This window comes from Myotis lucifugus, unplaced genomic scaffold, assembly GCF_000147115.1.
Source record: "Myotis lucifugus unplaced genomic scaffold, Myoluc2.0 scaffold_277, whole genome shotgun sequence".
NCBI classification, from domain to species: domain Eukaryota; kingdom Metazoa; phylum Chordata; class Mammalia; order Chiroptera; family Vespertilionidae; genus Myotis; species Myotis lucifugus.
In genome coordinates, this window is record NW_005871325.1 from 1,161,795 (window position 1) to 1,188,425 (window position 26,631).

General features: G+C 38.3%; 1 protein-coding gene, 1 non-coding gene and 1 pseudogene across 2 annotated transcripts in view; 1 reads left to right on the top strand and 2 right to left on the bottom strand.

Annotated features, from left to right (window-relative positions):
* LRRTM4 (leucine rich repeat transmembrane neuronal 4) overlaps window positions 1–26,631 on the bottom strand; it is a 661,549-nt gene that overhangs the window by 442,462 nt on the left and 192,456 nt on the right. The gene's annotated exons all lie outside the window — the stretch shown is intronic.
* On the bottom strand, window positions 1,823–2,812 carry LOC102437010 (annotated as a pseudogene).
* LOC111828072 lies at window positions 13,582–13,690 on the top strand. Its single transcript, XR_002831838.1, has one exon. It is a non-coding gene; the product is annotated as a U6 spliceosomal RNA (small nuclear RNA).

Here is a 26,631-nt window from a genome sequence, read left to right on the forward strand (position 1 = left end):
AACTGCTTACCTGCTGCCTGCCTGATGTCCCTAACTGACCCCCTGCCAGCCTGATCATCCTAACTGCCTCTGCCTGTTGGCCTGATTGCCCCCAACTGCCCCCCCCCATTGGCCTGGTCACCCGTAACTGCCCCCCCTCCAGTCTTGTCACTCCTTATCCCCCCCTCCCTGCTGGCCTGGTCGCCACCAACTGCCCCCCCCTGCTGGCCTGGTTGCCCCCAACTGCCCCCCCCCATGGCCTGGTCACCCCAGCTGTCCCCCTGCCAGCCTGGTCTCCCCATGCAGCCTGCTGTTCAGTCATTTGGTCGTCCTCACTAACCCCCCTGCCGGCCTTGTCACCCAACGCAGCCTGCTGTTCGGTCATCCAGATAAATTACTGCAGGTAAAATTGCTAAGATAAAGTTATAATTTTCTAAAAGAATTTTAACATTGATTGTCTTTGTTATATCTTAACAAACAACAGAATCAAATGCTGTGCCCTTTCCCATCATGAAACCTCTGATGGGTCACTCAACAATGACAGGCTGTAGAAACAAGACCTCCCATCAGGATGGTGTGCAACCTGCTTGCAACAGTTCTACTGCAGTTAACTATGGCTTTCAGATATTGCTGATCTCCCTGTGTCACAAAACCTTAAGCTTGATGATTTCCATTAACTCGCACCTGAGGCACTGGAAGACGGTATATTCCAAAACGGTATGCAAATGTGGTATCACTAGGATTCAAATGCTTTTGCAGCCGATAAATCCTTAATATCTCTCTCCTACCATCCCCAAAGCAGATAACCTGAGGCCAATTAGGGATAATATAATGTGATTTCCTGTGATGCAGTTACCTTTCGAAGTTGAGAAACAACTATACTTAGAAAAGAGTTCAATACATGTGAACAGATATTAAAATAAAGTCTTTTTTAAAATTCCTTCATTACATAAAAAGGAATGAGATAGAAAAAAATGACATGACAAAGTCAACTATCAAGCAGTGAACTGCAACTGATGAAATTCCTAATATTCTTAATCATTTAAAAGTAAAGTTAAGAACTACCTGTCATTTCAAATAACTTTTCTAAAATAGAGGCTATATCTGCTTGTATATAATTTGGTAGTCTACTTTGGGTTCTACAATCTTATAGATGCAAATATAAATGGACTAGAGACCAACTGGAAATTTGTTCTGAAATATTAATTACTGATTTTTCCTTCTTGGCTCTGGTTCTTCTTATTATATTTATCTATCTAGTATCCCAGATGTCATATACGAACATTTATTTAAAAAATTGAAATAGACTGTTCTGTTTATGACATAATGTTTATGATTTGTGCTTGCTTTTAAAATTTAATAATTCAATGTTATATATATAACACGTGCCACTTCTGTTACACACACACACACACACACACACACACACGTGATTTTGGCATTTTATTTACTTCTTTATAGGGAAACTGTTAAAAAATGAATACTTATAATAAAATAGTTCATATGAAATGGGATGTTTCTTTCATTGTTAATAAAATACAATACAAATTCATGTGTAAGAGGTCCACAGGTTAGAGAATTATACTAAATGAAAATGGAAAGACACTAGTATGATCCTGTCTCATTTTCAGTCCCAGTATAATAAGAACCATTTAAACTCCATATGTGTGCTTTCTTGTTGTTGTTGTTTTGTTTTTATTTTAAAGAGTTTTATTACAGGATGTTAATGTTCAGGACACTTCAGAGCACCTAATACTACTTCTAGTCAGATAACCGGTTTTTGGTAACTGGTTTAGAAGTGTTCCTTGAGAATTTTTTTCATATTGGTTTTCAGGCAAAAGTGCTACTTAGTGATTGTGTAAGAGGTGTTAACTTGATTAAACGGTTTATCCTTAAAAACCTGAAACACCAATCCAGGGATAGCTTCTAAGGTAGTTGTACAGTGTCTCATGTAGCTTTGGCAAGTTTGTCTTCTGACTTCCGGTCCTGTGTTTCTAAACGCAATGTGAAATTCCCTCATTCCAGCTGGGCTACTGACTGTTCTAACTTTTCAGATAAATCAAAGACCTGGTGGTGAGAGTGTCTGCATTAGTAAGAAAGCTAGAGAAGCTCAGCATGTTCACCCAGTATTTATTCCACAAAAGCCCAAGCAATTTGCAAACCAAAGAGGACTCAAAATATGAGCCTTCTAAGTAAGGCATAATATTGTTGGCAGTGTACACCAAAGTCTTCTATTTTATTAAGTGGGATAATCTGGTACTCAGAAGGTCCTTCATCGGAAGGTTGTAGCCTTTTGGGTGTGTATTAAAGGCTCCAAGATTCATTTTCCCTGCAGATTCTGTTCTTGTTGGGTTCATGGCCACTGTTGGGAATGGCTCCTGGAACTGCTGATTGAGCAACTGAGTACTGACATGGATCCCAGAAAGCCAGCAGCCATAGTAAGAGGGGGGCCATGAAACCAGCCAATTGCATTTCCAAGGCGGCCAACCTGTTTGGTGGTTTCTATACACTTTGCCATGTACTCACATGCAGCTGCCTGAGCATTTACTCAGGTACAGCGTCCTCTACAGGCAAAGCAAAACTGTTCGCAAAGATCATCATTTTACCATCCATCTTTCCCAGCATCTGCCATTACTTCCAAGCTGCTTCCTGATCTGGCGTGCCTCACCATTTTCAGTAGAGCCAATGCTGAGATTTTGCTGCTTCTTGTTTATTTGTAGATTTCATAGATGCCCTTGGCTTCCTGCATGTTGTTGGTCAATTCCCATGTTTTCCAAGCAATACCACTCCAGATGCAACCACTGCTAGTAACTAGAGAAGCTGTGGCCTCCATGATCAAGATGCTACCTTACCTTGCTAGATGTTTGGGTGTGGGGGGTGTGGGCTTTGAACCTTCAGAATCACAGGTGCCAACTCATATTAGCCATATATATATAATTGATTTCATAGAAGAAGGGAGAGGGAGAGACAGAAATATCAGTGATGAGAGAAAATCATTGATCATCTGCCTCCTGCACACCCCCTGCTGGGGATCCAGCCCACAACCCAGGCATGTGCCCTGACTGGGAATCCAACTGTGACCTCCTGGTTCATAGGTCGAGGCTCAATCACTGAGTCACACCAGCCCAGCTTAACTCAGTTTTGATGATTACATTGGTTACTGTTCTAATTCTCAATAATAGGCTACTTGATTTTAAATGTCAGACAGTTTCAATTTCCTAGCCATTTTTACTTTGAGAATTTTAGTTCATATATTCATATGAGCTTTATAGGTATGTATTTCTTTATCATTTTAAATAACACGCATTAGCCTCTATTTATTGTTCTGTCATCGTGGGATGCTGTCCTTTAAGCCACACTATGTAAGAGAGGGAATAAATGTCATTATATTTTCTGACATTTTTTTTATCATCCACACATCTATCATCACAGCTATGTATGTCTATTGACAAGGTTTGACATAAGACACACCTATTCTCTTCTAGACAAAACTATTTTACTTTATAGCAGTCTCTATCAAAGTATGCTATATTCAGGCATTTGGGGTGTTAGCTAAGCACATTCTAAATCTCTGCAACATGCACACAAACTTTAACTCAAAAACAACAACGATAAAATACTAACCCCAAACTAAAAATCACAAAAGAGTCCAACTTAAAATTCAGAATCTCCTGGCATAGATCACCTAAATTGCAAATTAAACTAAAGTATACCTAAAAGAAAGGAACACAAAACCTAAATATTTCTATTCATTAACACAGTCACAAAAAAGAATAATATGAGTTAGAAATGAGAGGGCAGAAATAAAACTGCTTAATGAAAATTCTTTATTCATCATTTCCAATGCAGAAAGGCAGAAGCTGGAGCACATTTCAAATAATGCACTCTAAATGATATTAGAACATCAACATATCCTGAAAAAATCAAATGAACAGGTCTTGCAGGAAGGGCACAATGACAAATGGCTGAGTTCCTCTTCCTCCCTTTCCTAGGGCTTAGGAAATGTGAAAACAGGAGAAATAAACTTCATGGACCTTTCAAGTTATGTAAAATAACCATTCAAATGCTAAAAATGTTGCAGAACGTCTGCACAGTGGCGTGCCAATAGGACCATAATAAAACAGCACGCCCATTAAAGGCTGTCTTGTAATTAACTTCTCTCATGGGATGGGACACTCTGGAGACAACATTGTGTAGGAAATCCAAAGTCCACAGAGGCCCTCTGGCTAAGAAGGAGGCCTAGAATTCCAGTGAGGCTGAGAGAGTTATTAATTGATAGGAAAGCTACCCCCCAGGGATGCTAGTTACTGCACTGGGAGGAATGCCTGCCATAGAATCCTTGGCAGTGCACGAGTTTTTATAATAATCAAACGATGAAAGCACATGGAATATCCTATGGGAGCAAAAGGCTTAAAAAAATCATAATATATCCACATCATGGAAACTTATGCCCATATTAAAATAATAGTGTAAGTCAAGAATGGACAATTGTTACTTATCAGTCAGTTTTGGCACACTTCCTGCTTTTATAAATAAAGTTTTATTGGAACACACTCACACATTTATTTAACTGGCTGCTTCTAGTTACAATGGCGACATTGGAGAGTTGTGGCCAGCAAAGTCTAAAATACTTATCTTGCCCTTTACAGAAAAAAAATTTTCTTATTCCTGGAGGAGCAGAATTTTAACCCAAAATATGATTATTTTCAATAAATCACAAGACTCAGGAGGAACCTTTGACTCCCTGACTATCCACCTAAAATAATTTAGATAGAGGACCTACCCAAGAAGGGAGATAACATCACAGATAACCATAGTTTAAAATGAACTGAGTGTGATAGATAGAGAGGAACCTAGAAAGCCCCTTTGATTGGTGCTCTCTTTGTCTCACTGTTAAAGATGGTCCAGCAAACATTTATTTACCAAACATTTGCTTTTCCATTTCCCTGTGAATTACCTTACCTGTCATTTGAAGTCCCCAACCACAACCACCCTTCTTCTTATCTCAAGACATATAAGCTTCAACTGATTTGTCTGGTATTCTTTAGGGAAACATATGTACATACATAATTAAATTTGTTTATTTTCTCCTGTTAACCTGTGCCATGTCAATTTGATTATTCCAGGAGAAGCAGGAGAAAAAAGAGGGGAAGTTTTCCTCTCCTCCCCATTAACATAGAAACATTTTTGTTAGGTAATATTAAGTGAAAGGGGAAGTTAAAAAATTGTATGCTAAGCTTATAATTTTATGTACCTAAAATTTGTGCATGTGTTTTGTATGTATGTGTATACATTTGTGAATGTCTGGAAGGGTAAGCACTATAATATTAGAAATGGTTATCTCTAGGATTATTAATGGCTTCCATTTTGCCATTATCTACTTTTAAAAAATTACCCATAAAGAAAATATATTACTTATGTAACAAAAAAATACATTAAAATGCAAAAATGAGCGAAATCACCGAGGTAGGTCTTAATATTGGTTTTATAATCTTTGGTTCCAACAGCGGAATTTTCAGAAGAGGAAAATGAAGCAGGCTGTGTTTCAGTAACGTGGAGCTTGCCAGCCTCAAGGACTATGTGGGCCTCATTCTAGTGCAGGGCAGGCTGCAAATTATTTCAAGGTTCTATGAGTTTGATAGCAGTTGTCTGGAAGGGGGACAACTGCTCATTTTCAGCTGTGGACTCACAAGCATGGAGAGACTGTTATTTTCATCTGCGCTCTTTCTATTGCACACAGAACATCTGTCACAAGACTGCTGTCGGATGTGGCAGCAAAGGCTTCTCTCCATCTATAAAAGCCCAGCATCTGCTACAGGAAGGGAGATCAGACAACTACAACCAATGTGTTGATACTTACCTGTACCAGACCACCATGATTAATTAATTTTTAATAACAGTAAGCATTGCAGCAATGGATATAATAATGATGTTATTGTCACAATGAGCTAGTTATTAATATTGATAATAGGAAGAGAGCCAAGGGAAGGTCAGGCATTAGAAGCATGGTCATCTGGGCAGCTTCACCAGGAAACTGCAGCTTCATGCTCCCCAGGGAATTGCTAGTCCATTCCCCGCAGATCCCCGGGGGGAGGAATCAGACAAAGGGGGAGATGGATGCATGCACAGTGAAGTCAGAGGGAGAGATGGGTGCATGCACAGTGAAGTCAGAGTGAGGTAGGAGAGGCACTTGCCTGTCAGTGTAGCCTGGGGAACAATGATCATTGGCTAGGAGGGTGGGGCCCAGGCAAGCCTGTGAAAAAAATTTGGGAATACATAATCCCCTGACAAAAAGTTCCCACTCTCTTGTGCTCTGGCTCTTGTGAGTTCTCCTGCTCCATGACCTGCACTCACCCGTGAGCTATCCTGCCATGTGGACACAAGCTAAGCTAGCCAGATGCTGGACTGGCCTGTGCTTTAATATGGAGTGGAGACTCTGGGCACTGGCTTAATTCTAGCTCTGCCGAAGACAATATTGGACATTTCCATGGTGGGAGGGAAGGAAATGGGACCCTGAAAGCCCAGGGGTTTAATTCCACTCATCTTCCCAGGTGAGTCTCAGAAAATTCCTTTCCTTGCGACCTCTCAAGAATTTCACTTCCACTGGTAACAGGTGGAGATGCAGAAGGCACCCCACTGATAACAATGACCACATAATATATACCTACTAGAGGCCCGATGCACAAAAATCATGCAAGGGGCTCGGCCCTCGCAGCCCTGGCTCCGTCTGGAAGGTCATCCTGATGGTTGTTCCGCTGTCCTGCCGCCTGGTCTAATTAGCATATTACACTTTTATTATTATAGATATATGTGGTAGGTGTATATAATACCTATGTGTGTACACATATATTTAAATGATTTGTGATTAGCCTATCATTTGAACTAAAACAAACTCTTATTCTTAAAGAAAGAATATGACAATATATTTGAAAGATTTAAACCTCTCTCCATAATTCTTGCGTTTTCATTTTCAGTATGACCTTTCATTTTCAGTAGACTGCAAAGTTTGGCTTTCATTGTTAAGTAGAGCTTTGCAAATATTGCCACAAAATATCCCCAAGTTATTTGAGGGTACTGAGTACTTTTTGCAAAAAATCAATGGAATCCAAATGTAACTGTAAAACAGTGCCTCAGGTTCACTTTAAATGCCTGGGCCTTTAAAAAACAACAACACACAGTTTTCTTTATATCATTTTTGAATGGATTAAAACTCTCTTATGTCTGCTGGTTCAAAGGATATGGGTGAAATCTGGGACTCAGAAGGAATTAATTTGGGGCACCTAAGGGGTGGGTGTTGTTGATATGGAAGAAAACAGAGTATCAAGGGTCAGAGCATAATCTCTGGATCTCTGGAGTCAGAATACTTGGGATTTAACTCTGTTCACTGGCTGTAAGAAACTGCACGTTTCAAGTCCTCCGTTTCCTCAATGTTAAAGTGTAGGTGATTGCACTACTACGTCCTCCCTCATAAGGTTTTTCTGAAAATCACAAGGGTTAATACTTGTAAAGTGGTTAGCACAGCAGATGGCATATATCAGACTGTAAGTACTATGTATTGGTTAAATAAATGGTAGCAAGTGTGATGTTTATTGAACGGTCATGATGGGCCACCAAAGTAAAGTCACTAGGAAGAGTGAGCATGAATAAAGAAGCACTTAGGAAGGGAAGACGAGTTTGGCTGTCAGCTGAGGTATAGGCCAGACATGACTTAAAAAAAATTCAGATAGGACAAGACATTTGTGAATTCCAGCTAGCCTTGTTAGAAAATGAGTACAGGCTAAATATTGAACTGAAAATCCTGAGTTGTCAGGAGAAATGCAAGTAAATTTTGACGTACTCTTACCCTGACCATTCTAAATGTATATAGGGCAATCTATGTAGAGGGCACTGGACTCTGATAGTTTTCTGTTTATTATTCCACAAATGACTAGAAGGCACAGTCAGTTATGCCTTTTAATAATCCATTAATATTAAAGTGTCAGTGAGTGCCCATAACCTCCACTCATACCCCAAATCCCTACCTTGGACACCCAAGCTATTGAAACATGAGATGCTTCTTTTAAAACTTGTTTGATTTCAATCTATTTTAGTACCTGAATGTCACTGTTATTAATCTGAATTTCTCCCATTTATTACTCAATAGTGTTTTCTATTCTATAAAACTATATAATCCCTTAGTGCTAATTAGATGTCACTTAAATCTTTCTAATGATGTAAAACTGACCTGCTTATTCATGTTGTATTTCGACCCCTTCTGGACTGTGATTGCTTCAATCAGTGAAAAATGCTTTTATTGAATCCCATTCAGTTACATCAATAACTGAAATAATTATGTAAATGCAGTGCTACATTGCTGACATTACTAGATAATTTTAGATAAATACACATAGCTTCAATTATCTACTTTGAATCTCAACTTAAAAATTTTATGTTTAGAGCAAAAAATATTTCTCAACTTATATAGCTTTTGTTAGATAATATATAAAAATTCTCATTTATTTTACTATAGTTTATAACATTTATACTTCCATCATTTCAGCTTTGCATAATTACCTATATGTTCTTAAACACACACACACACACACACACACACACACACACTTCTATTTTGTGACTTAAACCTTAAGTCCTTTCTAAAATTTCATCTAAGTAAATGAAAATTCATCATCTAATAATCTTGACCTACTCTGAAGAAAAGAAAAATGTAAACAAATACCAACTTAAATAACTCTAAAACCAAAATAGATATTTGATATGGCTCTTTTAGATCATGTAATGTTAAGGAGAATATTGAGATATTGACTGAGTACATAAATAAGTATGTTAGTGCCCAGCTGGCGTGTCTCAGTGGTTGAGTGTTGACCTATGAACCAGGAGGTCATGGTTTGGTTCCAGGTCAGGGCATATGCCCCCTTTGCAGGCTCTATTACCAGTAGGGGGTGTGCAGGAGGCAGCCAATCAATGACTCTTTCTCATCATTGATGTTTCTAGCTCTCTCTCCCTATCCTTGCCTCTCTGAAATCAATAAAACTATATTTTTAAAAAATAAAATAAATAAGTGTTTTAGTACTAAAAACTCTTCTTGATCACTGTGATGAAAACAAAAGGGACAGTTATTTAAAAAATGGTGTATGCCTACAACTACAGTAAATACATTTTAGAGTAAATAAATTTGTAGAAAAAAAAAGACATCATACTTTTAGGTTGTTTTTTTTCTTCCATCATTTAGGAAAATCTAACCCATATCATAGAGGTAGATTGTCAGACTGTTTAAATCAAAACCTACCTTCAATGAGAAAACAGCCTCCTGGGAACTATTGCTATGATATTCCTATCTACCTTTCCCCTCATCCTGACATACTTGAGCATCATTCCTAATGCTCACTTGTCCCATATTAGCTTTCATTTTCTTTATAGGCCTAGCACATATTATCTGCTGTTTGACTATTGCTATTCTGATCACCTGCACGATATTTTTTAAAGTTTATTTTTGATATTGATTTCAGAGAAGGGAGAGGGAGAGAGAGATAGAAACATCAATGATAAAAGAGAATCATTGATTGGCTGCCTACTGCATGCCCCTAATGGGGACTGAGCCCGCAACTGCAACCCGGGCATGTGCCCCTGACTGGAATTGAACCAGGGACCCTTCAGTGCACAGGTCGATGCTCTATCTACTGAGCCAAACCAGCTAGGGCTCTGTGTGGCGTTCTCGCCCCCTATCTCGCCTCTACTTTGGTTTATCCCACATACTGTTGACCAAGTATTAATCCGGAAATAAATAAAACCAACATATTACTTGTATAATAATAATAATATTAATAATAATAAAATAAACTTTAATGATTCCCCAAAGGTTACTCAATAACATAGAAATTCCTTTGGAAACCATACTCTACTCAAAATCAAAGTATGTCAATCATTATTACATGCCACTTTCAACAAATATCCATTATTTACTGCAAAAGTCTATAGTGAAATGAAAAAGAGGAGAGAGAGAGAGAGAGAGAGAGAGAGAGAGAGAGAGAGAAGAAAACCTTGCAGTGGGAAATGCTAGCCTCAATTTTGAACCAAAGTTCATTTTCTATCTCTAATGTAACTTAAAGCATCTAGGTTTTATCTATTTATTTGGTTTTCTTGATATTCAAATATTAGAAAAGAATAATAGAGGGTCTTTATATTATAGTGCTTCTCATAATCTAGGTACATTTTGTGGGTTTGTTTTCCATTTTGGTGCACTTTAATGTTCAGTGAACAAAGGTACATTAATCATAACTTTTAAAAATAAATATTTATTACATAATATTAAAAATATAACCCTTGCTCAAATATTAACAAAAATAAAATTGATTGTCTCTAGTCAATGTAAACATTGTTCAGATCTTTTATAACCCCTTATACATACATACATACATATATATGCATATATATGTTTTCTAAAAATAGAATCCTAACGTACTTATTTTTCAAACAGTTTTTTCACTTAACATCATATGCTCTACACTTGGCAAGCTTACTAATTAAAAGTTATTCTGCAAGATAATTTGCTGTGTGATCCTAGGGGAGAAACTTAATACCACAGTGATTAAATTTGTTATCAGAAATATAGAAATAAAAATAATACCTTCTGTTTGGGCTCTTGAAAGAATTATACACAAAGTACCTAGAAAATATAGAATGTACTATAAAATAATAATAAAAATATGCTACTATTTTATGCAAAGATAAATATGTTTTTCTGGAATAGTAAATAGCATGCATACATTTTTATTATTAGGTTGAAAACAATCTACAGGAACTAGTAGGGGTCCATATTAATGATAAAACACTGATAAGGTGTCAAATAGAAATTTAGTATGATATGGTAGAGTGCTATTAGTTACAAAGAACATGTTTAAAGCACACTGTTAATTACAAAAGTTCAAACTAAACATTTACGGACTTGCACCAGGGGAAAACAAACTCATTGGCATAACATATAAATAACTAGTCTAATTAAACGTCTTCCTCCACTCAGTTGTTTCTCATCTTTCTATAACAAATACAGAATATTTGCCATAAGTATGAGTAACAGAGCGTTAATATCTTTGACTATCAAATGTTATTGTGAGTGACTAAGAAGGCCTTAAAGTTCTCAGCTTTACTACACTTTTGATAGGTTTCTTTCTGACTTTAGACTCCTAACTTCCCTTTTCTTAGAGCAAATTAATCCAAAGGGCAATGTAATTTTAAAGCCTTTCTCTACCCGAAGCCCCTTCCCAGTGTTACAAGCCAGAAGTGCCATTTACAAGGATCTGAGAACTATGTCCTCGAAATGTAACTGTCAAGCAAGAGAGTGTGCCTCTCTGATAGTTTCTGCGGGATGGTAAAAGCCTAGCTTTGGTGAGAGTTTTACTTCAAATTGTAAATGAAATCAATTTTGTCTTCTCATCTTCTTGTAAGATTTCTCTTTTTTAAACAGAGACACAGTGGTTCTGGATTTGAATGGCTTAGCCTATAATTTGGGACCAATTACATGGTCCAACTTTAATTTTCTATTTGTAAAATGAAATGTATAGTCCCTCCCAAACAGGGTGGTTGTCAGGATCAAAGGAGATAAGTATGTAAAGTGTTTTAAAGAATGGTACATAGCAAAAGCTCAGTGAAAGTTAGAAACAGCATAGCCTAAGGCAGGGGTGGGCAACCCCTGGCACGCGTGCCAAACATGGCACGCCAGTAACTTTTGCTGGCACGCGAAACCCTCTCTTATAACCTTCCATTTACAATTTTTTTCTTCATATCGACTTTTGTATTTTTCAGATAAATTCAGTGTAGGTGCATCTTAGATAAATAAATAATTTTACATAACAAGTTATCTTTAAGACCATGGACATGGCTGACTTTGAAATGCAGTTGATTGAATTTCAGATTAGCTAAATTTGGAAGCAGAAATTTATTGACCTTAGAGTTGAATTGGAATACATTGAAAAAAAGCGATTAGAGACAGGAGTACCAGAGAGAAGTGTCGAAAACGAACTATTGAGGACTTGGAATGCCATTCCAGAAAACATTTTCTGTTTAAAAAACTTTGCAACAGCATTACTTTCCATGTTTTCATCCACATACGCTTGTGAATCTTTGTTCTCAGTGATGAATTTTGTTAAGTCTCGTAATAGGAGTAGCCTGACAGATGAAAGTAGTAGCTTGTACATATCTATGAAGGTCACGAAATATAAACCTGATGTAAAATCTCTGTCATCAGTGATGCAGCAGCAAAAGTCCCACTGATAATATCAAACGGAGTCATAAAGTTTTCTGTCGGACGATCAGTGTACGTGTATACATTAAAAAATAAATGTACTTTTCATCATATACTGTGTTTTTGTTGCTCAAATGAATTTTATTATTTCTTCAAGGTTCTTCACATAAGTACACCTTAAGAGATATCAAGTAGGCGTAACATGTTCTCAAAAAATTAGGGTCGGCACGCAGAAGAATTTTGAGTCAGAGATTTTGCTGGTTTTGGCATGCACTCACAAAAAGGTTGCCCACCCCTGGCCTAAGGACTTGAATAAGCAATTACAACTTTAATCTGTAAATCAGCAGGTACTCCATGTCAGTCGTAAATTGTTTTAAAAAATGCAAGTTGAAACAGTGAAATGTTAGTTTTCAGCAATCCAAGTTGTGTAGATTTTTTTCAAATGTTTCATCACAGTTGGAAACTGTTTGGCAAAGCAAATATTCTCATATACCAGGGGTGGAAATAGAAATTGTGACTATCTTTATAGAGGACAATTGACAATAAGTATCAAAAAAACTTTTAACATTGGTAAATATTAATCAACACTGATGTTAACAAAACATTGGAAGCAACTGAAGAAGATAAGTAATATTGTATAACTATTCTTTCTTATATTTATTTCATTTGTATTTAATTATATATTCACCACCCAATGGCAAGTCTCCTTCCATCACCATTTATCTCCCCTTTACCCTCTTCTACCTCTTCCCACCCACCTTTCCCTCTGGCAATCTTCACACTGTTTTCTGTGTCTATGAGTGTTTTCTTTGTTTGGTTGTTTTTTGCTTAATCCTTCACCTTTTTTACTCAGTCCTCCAACCTCCCTTCACTTTAACAGTTGTCAGTCTGTTTTCTGTATCTGAGTATGTTTCTATTTTACTTATTTTGTTCATTAAATTCCACATATATGTGAAATCATATGGTATTTGTCTCTTTCTGACTGGCTTTTTCCCTCAGTTTAATAATCTCTAGGTCCACCTAGGCCAGTGACGGCGAACCTTTTGAGCTCGGCGTGTCAGCATTTTGAAAAACCCTAACTTAACTCTGGTGCCGTGTCACATATAGACATTTTTTGATATTTGCAACCATAGTAAAACAAAGACTTATATTTTTGATATTTATTTTATATATTTAAATGCCATTTAACAAAGAAAAATCAACCAAAAAATGAGTTCGCTTGTCACCTCTGACACACGTGTCGTAGGTTCGCCATCACTGATCTAGGCTGCCACAAAGGATAAGATTTCCTTCTTTTTTACGGCCCAGTAGTATTCCATTGTGTAAATGTACCACTGCTTTTTTATCTTCTCATCTACTGATGGGCACTCGGGCTTTGGCAGGACATATGCTAAAATTGGAATGGTACAGAGAAGATTAGCCTGGCCCCTGTGCAAGGATGACATGCAAATTCCCACTATATTTTATACTTGTAAGTTTATCCCTAAATAGACATTTAGGTATCAAGTGGTATTCATAAAATTAAATCATGCTATTTAATGATCCCTCAGAATCAATAAAACATCAGGTCAGCCAAGACAATGCTAAGGTAGGGGCTAATGAAAGTCTGAAGGGCAATCTTTTTTATTTGACTTTTTAAATAAATACTTTTGACTAACTGGTTTATTTCTGTTCTCCACATAGATAAAGGTTAAAATCATTGATTACATATTGGCTATTGAAAACAGCCTCTTGTCTAAGAACTGTCAAAGTAAATGGACTCATTTTTTGTTGAGGATGATGTTAATAAAGACAAATATGAAGGATTTTATTTGCTCAGAGGATATAAAACTAGTGTATTATTATTTTACTCTCCAAATCAGCATTTTCCTTTTCATTTCTAGCACTCAATTTCATTTAAAGCATGTTTTATGATGAGTCTGCTTAAATGGTATATCATTAAACTGTTACATGTGGCTCATGTGAAGACACACAGAAGTTCAAAACTAAACATTTATGGACTTAAAAGCACCACAGGAAAATAAACTCAGACCCAAAACTTCCAAAGAACTGCTGCAGATCACATTACTTTTGGCGAAAAATTAAAATGACACCTGGCAAATATTTTTAAGGGACAGAGCCCAAATCTAATCATTTTCTTACTTAATGTCATTTAGGCTTAAAATAGGATAGTTTATCTAATTTGGGTAAAGGAACAGCTGGTGTCAATTCATTTATGCAGTATGTTTACTGTTTTCCTTGATACTACAGTGATAATTATAATTTTAGAATGGGTAATTTTAAAGAATAACACTTCTTTCACAGTTCCCCCTTTTTGTAAAACCTCCCTCTACTTGACTCAGAAACCAATGAGAGTTCTTGAATGCTTTCAACTTGTTCACATCTCTCCTCCTCCTGTGTCTTGTAGGAACAAGGTCAAAATGATTGGGAATTATGAAAGATTAAACATGTCTAATTTTGTAGTGAGAAGTTCTCAAATACGAGTATAAACTGAACGAGTGCCACACTTTGAGCACAATTCATAATTAGCACTATTGCTTATTGACTTTAAAATTAAGGACAAATGACCAGCTGGAGAGGCTCAGTGGTTGAGCATCGACCTATGAACCAGGAGGCCACAGTCCGATTCCTGGTCAGGGAACATCCCCAGGTTGTGGGTTTGATCCCCAATGTAGGGTGTGCAAGAGGCAGCTGATCAATGATCCTGTATCATCATTGATACTTCCATTGTTCTTTCCCTCTCCCTTCCTCTCTGAAATCAATAAAAATATACTTAAAGAGAAAAACAACTAAGGGCGCCTCATTTTTTAAGGTCACTGTAATGCGCAGATTTTGTTTACTAAATTCAAGATCTGTTGTTTCTGGAAGATGCCCTATTCGCCTCCAAAGGTAAAAATTCATGTGTGCTTTTTAATCAGGGATTCAAAACCCAGGCTGATCTACTTTGCTGACTTTTATGAAAACCATCATCAAGTATCCCATCTAGCATTACCCACTTACAAGGCAAGTTCTCTTTTCATTGACTTTTAAGGAAGTATACAAAGTAAAAGGTGAAAATATAATCCCGTACCTCTTGGATCTTTCAGGTGAAAGTGTGCCAGTAGCTTTAGGCTCACCATTTACCCTCCATCACTCCTATTTTGCTATTTTCTAAGGTTTCCAGGCACCCTAGCGCCTGTGCCCTCCCTTTTCTTTATTAATGTCAGATTAGCTGGGTTTATTCACACTCAAGGCAAAAATGAGAGACCCAATTGAGCACAATACAAAGGCTTAAGACACTCTAACAAGGGACAAAATGGTAAAAACAATAATAAAAAAGTAATTGCAGTTTCCTAATTTTAGCTGATAAAAGAGAGTTGTAGGATAGTCTCATCAATATCCTTAATTTCTCAGCTAGTAGACACTGGCCATGGAAGGAGAATGTTTCATGCTTTTGTAAATGCATTTAGTCTTCACAATGTGATGAATTCAAATGGTTCTGTACAATTCTTCCACAAAAATCAAATTGATATGTTTTCCTTGCTAATCTCTTCAAACAACTCATGTGAAATTACTATTATGCTGTTAAACACCGCATATGGCCTAGTATTGTGCATTTATTTAAAGTCAATTTCTAACTAAAAAGAATTTGAGATGGCCAACTAGAAGTGCATGATACAAATAAGTTGATTTAAGAGAAATGGAGGTCAGAACTGAAAGAAAGAGACCAAATAAAACATGCCAAGAGCAAATGCTAATACAGCTGTTCTTATTAGAGATCAAGAATTTACCTTCATTGTGATTGTACCCATATGAGTCATTTAACATTTTAATGATTATTTTACAAACAAAGAAAATTTAAAATCAAAGTAGCATGAGTTAAAGCAATACATGTGAGTTTATCTGTTAATTAAAATTATGCTGGAAGTTAAATTACTCCAACTACATAAAGATACAGCACTTAATTAAATCAGTGGGTTATAATACTTATATTCATTTCAATTTTTAAATATTTTATTTCATTATCTGGAAGGTGTCTAATAGGAGTGTTGTAAAAGCTGTGCTGAGCTTTGTAAGTATATACATTACTAACAATAAAAATAAAGAATTTGCTTCATGTCATGACAAAATATCACCGTGTCTCATTTAGTTTTATTAAAACAACAAACAAACAAAAAAACTCTACAGACAAGATATTCAAGTAACCTTTTATAAACTTATTACTAAAAGCACCATCTGCTGGTTACTAGAAACTGATGCATTTCAATCTGTCTGTCTTAATACATCTTTTGATAAAAGAATATAAAAACTTTTCTCTCTTGCATGCCTGCATAGATTCCCCCTCTGCAAAGTTACCAGCCTAGAGAGAAAAATTAGATTTTATTGATAAAATGTTTTAGTCTATGTGTGTGTGCTTGCAATAGAAATCAGTTTTTCAGCTTGCCTTTTATTGGAAAACTTAGGTATGTAAATGAAAGTATTTTCTCTTCTAAATCAGTCTTACATAACCAAAAGGCAATTATAGTTCAGTAAGTGCAGAGGCCTCCCTCACAAGAGACATTATAAAATCTAAATAAAGGGCTTTAACTAGTCCAGCCTGCAGCCTGATTCTAGCACACAGTAGGTTCGAAATAAGTGTTCGCTGAATGAAGAAAGAAAAAAAATATCAGCACTATGACTTGGTGTGAGATAAGACCAAACTGAGGGGAAAAAACACTCACATTTCAGAGTCATTAGATATTTTTAACCATGCCAAAATTTGATGTGTGGATTTAACACGAGCAAGGAAGGGAGTGATGCTTTTTATTTTTAAAGAAAGATCTTCACAGAAAGTAAATATAGAATTTTTTGAGATTTCAAAAAAGTGGCAAAGTATTATTCCTGAGAAATTTAATGGACCTTTAGTGTGAGCATATGATCCAGTAGATTATAAATATAGGAAAAGAACTCTTCTGTTGCTGAATAGCTTTGTTGTAAATGCAACAGAAATAATTTTCTACATTCTCTTGAGAGTATTGAATTAGATTATTTCAAATTAAAACTTAAGATATGAAATTCTGACCTGTAGGAGGAAAATGTGGTTTTATGTGTTTTTTGAATTTCTCCCCATTACAAATGGAAAAGTTGTTTCAAGGGTAATCAGGGTAAAGTCATCTTACAGAATCCGTGGTGGAGTTGGCATTTTAAATTGGGCCTTTTGTCTAGGAAAGCATTGTTTTCAAATTGATGAAGAAGGCCCTCAATTATACCCGCACATTTTTCTGGGATGGGATTTGGAAGGGTGAATACAACTTCTCCTATATAAGGGTAATCTCCTCCAAGCTTCACTATGATGTGACTTTAGTACCCCTCTTATGTGATCCAAATATACCTCTTTAAGTAAAATATATTGACATTAAAAACTACGCATCTGGAGCCTCTAACCCACTTTGAGAATAAACTCTTAGCGTTTCAGTGTGTGATTCCATATGACAGTTGAACTACAAAATGACTCCTCTTTCACTAAATAATTGGACAAATGTAACAGTTTATACAACAGATACTTTCTAAGTGTTTTGGAACATTTATGAATTCAATAGGGAGAAAAAAGGCTTTCATACAAACTCTGTAGGTGATGATAAAAAGCGTTTAGCATAGCTTTAGGGGAAAATGCTTCTGCCAGGAACACTTTCCTAGTTCTACAGTAAAAATAAACCTTCATAAATCCCAATAACAATAGAACTCTTCATCAAACAGGCATCAAAATTAGATTTAAAAAGTGAAATTCTTCTTAAAAATCTATCTGATTTTTGTATATACTAGTATATGCCAGAGAAGGCCCAAGACTGAGAGTTGGGACTTAGGGATTTGGAACTACATGAACTAGTCTTTCTTCCCTTCTTTCCTTCCTTCCTCCCTTCCTTCCTTCCTTCCTTCCTTCCTTCCTTCCTTCCTTCCTTCCTTCCTTCCTTCCTTCCTTCCTTCCTTCCTTCCTTCTCTCTCTCTCTCTCTCTCTCTCTCTCTCTCTCTCTCTCTCTCTCTGTTTCTGTCACTCTCTCATGGTTTGTTTTTTAAATAGAACCAGTTTTGTAGCCCTAACTGTCAGCTTCCATTATGTTACATCGACATTTATATTAATAACAAAAACATTGTAAGAGTAATACTTTTTAGTAAAAATGCATTAGTTGTCAGTCTAACACCATTTCTGTCCACAGCATCCAGAAGCTCTTTGGGAGAGCCACCCTTCTTTCCATGGGATTGAAAACACAGGTTTGGGTGGCATTGGCCTCTGAGGAGAGCTCTGATGATCACACACTGCCCTCTGTGCTGCTAGTCCTCTTGCCCCAATGAGTAGTCACCCAGATTATCTAATGCAGTGGTTTTCAACCTGTGGGTCACGACCCCTTTGGCGGTCGAACAACCCTTTCACAGGGGTCGCCTAAGGCCATCCTGCATATCAGATATTTACATTATGATTCATAACAGTAGCAACATGACAGTGATGAAGTAGCAACAAAAATAATTTTATGGTTGGGTCACAACATGAGGAACTGTATTTAAAGGGCCGGAAGGTTGAGAACCACTGATCTATTGGTAGTCTCCTGTGTTCTTTGATTCCTGACCAAAGTTATCTCAAACAGAGTAAATCACAGAATTTCCATCCCCAGAATTTGTTTGGTGGTTGGAGGAAAAACACTTTCACTCAGACAAGGAGACAGCACCCTTATAGCCACCATCATGAAATCCTGAAGGGATCCAGATTCGGCTGCTACTGCAGAAGAACAGAGTTGGAAAAATCCCAAGTCCTGGGGAACACCGTTCTAACACTTGCCTGGATTTCATCTTACATTGGATTTATCAGTTGAATGAGCCGAACATTTCTCCTTATTGCTTATCCCAGCTTAATTTAGGCTTTCTGTTACCTGCAAACACACGCCTAATAATTAAAAGGCATTGTGTTAAATACTGGCCTGGGAGGCAGATGCTTTTATTGCCTCCATTTTACTGAAAAGAAAACAGATTTGGAGCGGTTCAATGACTTCCTTAAGACCATACACCTAGTAAATTATTAGAGCTGCAAATGAAATATGTATTTCTGATTATAAAGTTCACTCTGTTAAACCTTACACGATGGGTATCCTAGATGAGAGTGTGGCTGTTTAGAAAAGCCGTCCTGGGATTGAATATTGGCTTCACCATTATTAGCTGTATGACCTTGAGTGAGTTGTTTAAACTCATTGGGTCTCAATTTCTTCAAAGGTAAGCTTGGGAAAATAATAGTTTTGAACTTAAATGAGGATTACAGGAGTTAATATATACTAGGTGCTTAGGAAAGTACCTATATAATATTAATCACTTAAGATATTAGCTCTTATTATAATTATGAGTGATAAAGTTAGTTTGTATATTGGGACGCACAACATGGAGGGAGACCACCCCCGGGTCCCAGCCCACATCGCAAGTCTAAACCTAAGTTAGGCAGCACGTATGGGAAATACCTGTCAAGGAAGCCTAGCATACACCAATCAGAATCCTCCAACTCTGGCTAGCTCACCTGCCCCTGGAGAACAGGACCTGCTGGCCTCCTAAGGAAACCCTGCCCTCCAGCCAACCATGCCTGCTTCCGTGTGGCCTGTCCCGGGGCTCTGTAACAGTCTCTCTTCCCCCAAACCCCTCAGGAAGCGTGCCCGCTGCTGTGAGGCACTGCACTCCCCCAGCCCATGGGCTGCTTCCCCTTTGATAAATGACATCCAACTTGTTACTAAATTCTTTTAGTTCTGTCATTTGACACTAGGCTTGCATTTATCAGTTTTTATGAAAAAGTTTTCAGATTTTTTCCTAACCAACAGAATACAGATTCTTTGGGCACATCCGTACTGCCTTAATACAGCTTTAAATGCATCTCAGCTGGAAACATGCAGTTTTCATAGAGCTCAGATAAGAACAGCCATGATAATTCTGGTTTGGCCTTCTTATCCCAGATGCATTTGACTTTATTAATTTTTTTTCTCATCCTATATTTATTGAAAGCTTAGCTTGTGTTAAGGACTTTTGGAGAAGGGGGACTGAGTAGCAAACATAAAACAGATAAGGTTTTTACTTTCCTGGAGCTTAAAAGTCTTGTAGGGTAAAGGAGATAGACACTTTGAATAGGTAAGCCCACCCACACACACACTTGTATTTCTGACAGGGTGCTACAGAAGTAAAGTGCAGTGTACTGTGAGAGTAGGTAAATGGAGGCTCAAATCTAGTGCAGGAAGCAAGGGGAGGGTCCTCTGACAATGAAATTTATCTAGAACTAGCTTTATCTGGAGAAAATGGTTTAGTGGAGAAATAACAGCATGCACAATGGCCATGAAGCAGGAAGCAACTTCATGGTTTCAGGGAACTCTAGTGTTCTATGAGAGCAAACGTAGAATGAGGTTGGATGGACTTATCATTACTGAAGTGGGTGGAGAGGTGGACACAAAATAGATCCTACTACATATTGGCCATTTTATGGGATTTGTGAATTTATCCCAAAACTATTAAGTAAGGCAGTGTTGTGGTTTCATTTTGTTTTTTGAAGGAGCCACTACTGCTCTGTGGAGGCCTACAAGGAGATGTGTGAAGAATGCTTAGGAGAAAGTTAGAGTGGTCTTGATGAGGAAAAACTACTGCCTTAGCCAAGAGTGATGGCAGTGTGACAGAGGAGAGTCACTGAATCAATAACTATTTCTGAATTTGAATAAATAAAAGTTGGTGATGAATTTCATGTAATTGGTGGAGTAAATGCTGTGGTGCCCCACCCAAGTCCCCTCTACTGGACCAGCACTGTTTAAGCTGTTTGCTAGGCTCACAGCCAATTTCTTCTACAGAGAAATTCAAGAAGCTGCTTGGAAGTTAGATACCACCCTTCATTCTTCATACCCACACCCTAAGCCAGTGACTGGCAGTTTCCAAAGGACTGTCACCCTTGATACAGAATGTCTTCTGTAGCCAAGTCCCTGTCTCAGTCTCCACTTCTAGGAAACCCAAAATAAGATAGCTGGGCAATTGGCAAAAGACAGATATTTCCAGAATGATTCTCATTCTCCTGGCCACTGTAACTTTTGCAGAAAGTAGAGCTGGTTATGAAGATTATAGATGTGAGTTCATTTTGGAACTTAGTTTGAGACCCATATAAGACAACCAAGTGGAGATGTCAACACTCAAGGGGCCAAAGAGCCGCATGTCCAGTGGTCGGCAAACTGCGGACCACTGCTCTAGACCTCTGAAAGGAAAGGAAATAATAGATTGTATAGCTGTCATAAAAGTAAACGAGCATGGGAATGGAGAGAGAGAATAACATGAGAAAAGCATGCTAAAGAGAGAACCAGGGGCTCAAAATGGAGTCACTTATGCCAAAGCCCATGACACTGAACTTAGACTTAATACCTGACTTAACTGTAGTTTCAACATTCTCCAGGAATGATATTTTAATTGGACAGTCTGGAATTTTCTGGGTGGCACCAATGAGTAATCTGTCACATGGAACCTCATCATCCCCCAAAGGAAGCTTAGGCAACCTGCCTGATAACTCACCCCCTACCTTCCCTAAGGGAAAATATTCTTTCATGAAACAGTTCTTTTTATTTTCTTTCTTTCTTGGGGTGTGTGTGGCTAATAACTTTCTTGCTCTGCCCAGTTTCTGCCTATAAAAGCCTTCCATATTGTACAGCTTCTGAGTAGCTCTCTACTTTCTAGATAGGATGTTGCTTGATTCATGAATCATTGAATAAATCCAATTAGATAATCAACTTTATTCAACTGAATTTTTGTTTTTAACAAGGGTCAAGGCCTCCCTCAGAGATTTGGAATTGCCAATGACCATTTGCTAACAGAATTCTCTCCACTTCTCTGAGGGCACTTGTGCTGAGGTTTGGGAAATTCATCCCTGTGGCTTGTTTTGGTGAGGGCACTCTTTCTAAAGCAACACCAGCTGTTTTTGCGGGTTTCAGCTCTCAGCTTTATCTGGGGCCCACTCTGGCAGCAGAATACTAGTGGCCATGTTTAAACCAGTTTTAGTTTACCTTTCTATCCTCAAAACAGATCACTCCTCTCCCCTTCTTTACCATGAATTAGATCTATGAATCTAACCTTATTTCCTGCCAATGAAATAAAAGATTCAGCATTTTATCCCACTGGACTAGTCTCTCCTCCTCTCTTGCCATCTTGTCATGCTTACTTCATGCAGGCTGGAGACTTATCATTTGATAAAAATGTTTTTCACTGATTTCCCTGCGAGCTTCCATTTATCTTTCCTGGCTGTTAAAATTTTTGAATGTAAAATGTTTCCTCAACCTGGACCTGAGCTGTCTTTGCTGCAGGACATGCTTTAGAAAAAGGGAAGATTGGTTTTATTCAGTTTTCTAATCTGTAGTTCTCTAAAAGTAGGGGAAAGATTTTCCTCCTAAATTAAATGTGGAGAACATCTCATCAGCTGGAGGTAAGGATCCCAATCTAGCTAATCCTATCTAATAATAGACAAACATGGTAATTGACCATACCTTCGCTACACCTCCCATTGGCTAATCATCGCAATATGCAAATTAACTGCCAACAAAGATGGTGGTTAATTTGCATACGTAGGCTCCAAGCGGTGGAGCGAAGGCTGACGGCCCGGGACCAGCAGAGCAGCGAGGCCTGATGTTTCCGGGGCCGGTGGAGCAGCAAAGCCTGATGTTTCCGGGGCTGGCTCTGGCCAGAACACAGCCAGAGCAAAGGCCTGGGCCCCTGGTGCCAGAGGCAAACTGGTGCCAGCAGCCAGGGGAAAGGAAGGCCTATTGCACAAATCTCTTCCTGCAATAGGCCTCTGGTTATTTATATTAAGCTATTTATAGATACTGCAGAACTAAAGGGTAACACTGTGCACCAAACAAATTCTGGGCCTAATCACACTGTACAAGATATAAAAAGTCATAAAAGATTCATTAACAAGATGGAGTAACCTGAAAATTTGATGTAAAGTGTACTTTTATATAATTTCAAGACTCTCAGCTCCTGCAGCTCCCAATATTACTCACTGCTTAGGTGGGTGTAGAGCTCTTTTTTCCAGCTTAATTAGTAACATATCGATAACAATGAAGAGCTATTTGCCTATGTATTAAAAGACTGTTATATAAAACTGTTCTTTAGTCATGGTACATTTCATATTTGAAAAAAGCCATTTAAATTCTCTATAGGTAAAGGAAAGAAAGGAAGAATTATAGGTTTTAAATTAGGGGGTGAAGAGGAAGAAAGGAGAGAGGAGTTGAGGGATCCCTTATTCTTCTATGTAATTACAGCCTTTTGGATTGATGTCATTGTCTTCTCCTTCTATTTTTTCCTCTGCCTAATTATAGTCAGGCCTATGTTCGCTATGAAGTATGCTTGGGGCAACAGGGAGCCAGCAATATTCACATGGTTATCCCCTTCAAAACTTCTCTCAATAGCTGGTACGTAAAAGAAAAAAAATGCAAGTGAAATGTAAGTGCGTGTCAGTAAAAAGGAGCAAGAACAGAATGAAGGGAAATAAGCATGCGCCGCCAATGGAAAGAGTCAAGGAAGGGTGGAAGTGGGGATGAGAGGAGAGGAGACAGTCACAGGAAAGAAAGGGAGCAAAGAAGAGAGGTGAAAACATACAGGAAAAGAAAGGCTACCTGATGGATATGCCATGCACAGATTTCATGTCTGGAATCTGCCTTTTATCAAAATACATGTGCTAAGAGACACGCCATTGCATTTCTTATCATACACCATGTTGAACCCTTGGTAACCTCTTATTTTTAGAAACAAAAGTCATAATTTCAGCCACCAGGTTTTAGCCATTAACTCCATAGCCGGCTTGATATAACCTGAGATTAAGTCACATTTAAAGTCCAAGTGAGCTCACAGGTGTAGGAGCAGGTTGGAGCTATTAGGTCTGACAATAATAGGGCTCTGCAAAATCCCAGTTACATGCGCTACTGCCAAGGATAGCAACCCCGTGTGCTTCAGATGTGATTGCTGCCAGAGAGTGCACTGATTTTTCCATGGTCAAGCCCGCAGCTTGCTGTTTGCATTCACATTTTTACAGCTGTGTGGTTGAAAAAAGAGAGATCTCCAGCACTGGAGTGAAGTGTCATCTTCCTTTCTCCTCTCCCTCTCTTCCTTCTTTCATTTCTTCCTTTCCCCTCATTCTCTCATCCTCTTTCTTTCACTGATCACAAAGACTGCTTGAGAATATTTCCAGCCCACAGTTTGAGGAATAGAAGAATTGGAGCTTTACAATGACAGCTTCTAAAACTATAACTTCCCAAATATATTATTCATTCATGAGCGAAATGTGAAGCCCTGGGAGAGAGTGCAGTGAGCTATGATCTATGGATTCCAAGTGCTGTCGTTGGGAGAAGTTACACAGGACTCTCCACATAACTCTGCAGGTGATTTATTCCTATTTGGGGATTTTAAGCTGCACTATTGACGCATAAATTGAAATAAGCTGACACATGGCTTCTCTATTTCAGCCCTGATATCTCAAAAGGCCCTGCACATGCTCTAGGTAGAGAGTTGCTGAGAGCAGAGATCTCTTGAGGACTCAGTGAGACAGTAACAGACCAAATGGTCCAATGGCTACCTGAGAACCGTGACCTGGTAACCTCAGAGTTTCTGAGTTTTCTCACTTGAAAAATTTGGAGAATAGCTAGGGTTTTGAGATGGCTGCTAAATGTGAACCATCAGGGTGTCTTCTCCTGAGTTTAGAGCACTTAGGAAGCTATATAACTATGCAGAAACTTCATCTTTCTTTTAATATTTTTTAGAATAGTTTATTGATTTCTAGAAAGAGAGGAAGGTTGAGGGAGAGAGGGAGAGAGGGAGAGAGAGAGAGAGAGAGAGAGGGAGAGGGAGAGAGAGAGAGAGAGAGAGAGAGATGTTGATGTGGGAGCACTACATTGATCAGCTGCCTCCTGCATGTCCCCCACCAGAGATTGAGCCTGAAACTTGGGAATGTGCCCTGAAATCAAACAAGCAGCCTCTTGGTGAATGGGGAGACACCCAACCAACTGAGCCACTCTGGCCAGGGCAAAACTTCATTTCTTTAATCTGACCTTTTCTCTTTCTTTCCTTTTGATTCAAACTGGCCTCACCAGCACCATGACTCACCTCTGCAAGCCCGATCCCTTAATCATTAAGCCCACAGGACAATGAAGTTCTGGTTAGCATCAAATAATCTTAGGTACAAAGCCTCAGGTCTGTTGACCAAGGAGACAGAGATTGAGTCAAACTTGAGGCAACATCTGGGCCTCAGCTGTGTTTCAGCTCCAGAAAAGTAAAATGACCAGACCAGACACACCGTTGTGAAACTCAACAGAGCAACAACATGGCTGATATCAGAACCAAATTCGATGATCAACTACCCCCTACCCTATCAATAACCAATTAATAGAGGCTACGACCCTAACTCTTCCATGATTAATGACTTTCCCTTATATAACCAAACCATCCCCTAGAAGCCATGAGAGAGCCAGGTCTTAGAAAATAACTCACCTGTGACTCCAGGTTTTGTGCCCTTTCCTTAAATAAACCTTTACTTTCTTTGCTGCAAACTCCTGTTTGAGTTTTATTGGGCTTTGATGTGTGCAGGCCAAGGAACCCAATCAATTCGATAACACTTGTCCCAGGATAAGATTACCCGTAGGATAGCCACCTGCTCATCACAGACATGCTATGGTGCTCCACAGACTGGTTATAAGATATTCGGCTTTGTGTTACTTTACAAAATTCAGTCCAACTTACCAGATAATTGCTCACATACAATTGCATCTTTTGGTTCCCTGTCCTCTGAATTTCTTATCAAACACAGCTTTTCATTCAATAAATATTTAAGTGAGGACCTAATATGTGCTGGGCTGAGAGTTCCTCCAGATCAGTGGTTCCCAAACTTATTTGGCCTACCACCCCCTTTCCAGAAAAAATATTACTCAGCCCCTGGAAATTAATTTTTTTAAAATTTTAATAGCAGTTACTCATCGCCCCCAAATGCACCTGTGGCCATCACCGCCCCCCCTGGATCGCTGCAGCGCCCACCGGGGGGCGGTAGCGCCCACTTTGGGAATCACTGCTCCAGATGAATACTGGTGTGAACACAATGAAAACAACATCTTATCCTCAGGGAGTTTACATTCTAGAAGAAAATACAAGCAAATTAAAACAACAACAACAAGGAAAAAAACAGTAAAAACTATACTATGCTTAGCAGTGCCAAGTGCTAAGGAAAAAACAAAGCCAGGGGGGCTCCCTGGGCTGAATTTGCACTGATGCTCTAAAGCTGCATGTAGCACAGCCCCTAGCCTGAAGGTGTTCAGGTTAGTAAGGGTGTCCAGGCATTCCAACAATATGGTGCATTAAGCCGTGCTGCCCTCACAGCAGGATGCAGAGAAGTATGTGGGAGGAGAGTGCAGAAGATACTTACCTTT